General features: G+C 44.1%; 1 pseudogene; it reads left to right on the top strand.

Moving 5' to 3' along the window:
• The window catches only part of LOC105555125, a 26,075-nt pseudogene extending 24,835 nt beyond the window's left edge, over window positions 1–1,240 (top strand).
• The last annotated feature ends 42 nt before the right edge of the window (window positions 1,241–1,282 follow it).

The following is a 1,282-nucleotide window of genomic DNA, read 5'->3' as shown; positions in this document are numbered from 1 at the left end:
ATTCAAGTCCAGGATGTGGGAAATCACAAGTGACAAATTACCCAGTTTCTTCAATGAATAAATGGCATAAAACTAAAACTAAATGACACAAGGAATGAAAAAAAAAAGCCATTCTGTTGATTAAAAGAGACTTAAGAGCAGCAACCATCAGCCCTGTCAAGATGGTGGCTCCTTGGAGCTCAGTGGCTGGGAGGCGGCTAGGTGCTCCTATCAGTACACAGCGAGCATGTGGTGGTGATGGCTTATGCCAAATTATCTTGTGCACGCTTGAAAGTTAATGTTGGGCCAGGCGTGGTGGCTCCCAGCACTTTGGGAAGCCCAGACGGTGGATCGCTTGAGCTCAGGAGTTTGAAACTAGCTTGGGCAACATGGCAAAACCCCATCTCTACTAAAAATACAAAAAAATTGCCAGGTGTGGTGGCGTGTGCCAATGGTCCCAGCTATTCTGGAGGCTGAAGTGGGAGGATCCCTTGAGCCCAGGAGGCGGAGGTTGCAGTGAGCAGCGATCGTGACACTGCACTTCAGCCTGTGTGAAAGAGGGAGACTCTACCTCAAAAAAAAAAAAAAAGAAAGAAAGAAAGAAAGAAAAAGAAAAGAAAAGAAAGTTAATGTCATAGATAGCCACTGGAGAGGTTCAAGGGAAGATATATCAATTTTGACAACTGAAGACAACATTGTTTCTTAGCTGGCAAAAATATTCAACTTTTAAGGAAAACAGAAATATAATGTTTATTGTGAATTTCCAGCCAAACAAAAGGCAGACACACTGGCTTTCACTGCTGTCTTTGAATAGAAGCTGCCTCCTCTAGCGCTTCACGCATTCTGGGTGGAAAGCAACAATTACTTTGCTGTGACAAAGCCATGGTGTTGGTTTGCTTCATTGATTCCTTTTCCCTTGGGTTTGATCCTGTCTGGAAAAATGTCTGCAAGAGCACTGATGGGATTCTCCTGACCAGAGGAGAGCCTCTCCTTTACCGCCTGTGAGAAGTGGAATCATGGATATAGAGATGCTAAGACGTGCCTAAATCTTCTGGCAGATAGATGGTGAACATCTCAGCTTTTCCTTGGAGATACGCGTTCTACTGTGGTTACCTATGTGTTTGGTTTCCTTGCACCTCTGCATAAAGTGCACTTTCCTAAAGCTCAGTTACAAGAACATCTGGAATCTCTCTCCAACCTGCATTCCTTTTGCGATGCTATCCTAAATAGTTATTTTAGGCTTAGCGTTGGAGATGGATGACAGTCTTCACCAAAACCCTCAACTTCCTCCTTGGAAACTGCC

This window comes from Mandrillus leucophaeus, unplaced genomic scaffold, assembly GCF_000951045.1.
Source record: "Mandrillus leucophaeus isolate KB7577 unplaced genomic scaffold, Mleu.le_1.0 Scaffold67, whole genome shotgun sequence".
NCBI classification, from domain to species: domain Eukaryota; kingdom Metazoa; phylum Chordata; class Mammalia; order Primates; family Cercopithecidae; genus Mandrillus; species Mandrillus leucophaeus.
Note: the sequence above shows the minus strand (reverse complement) of the source record. Positions and strands in the feature narration are given on the sequence as shown.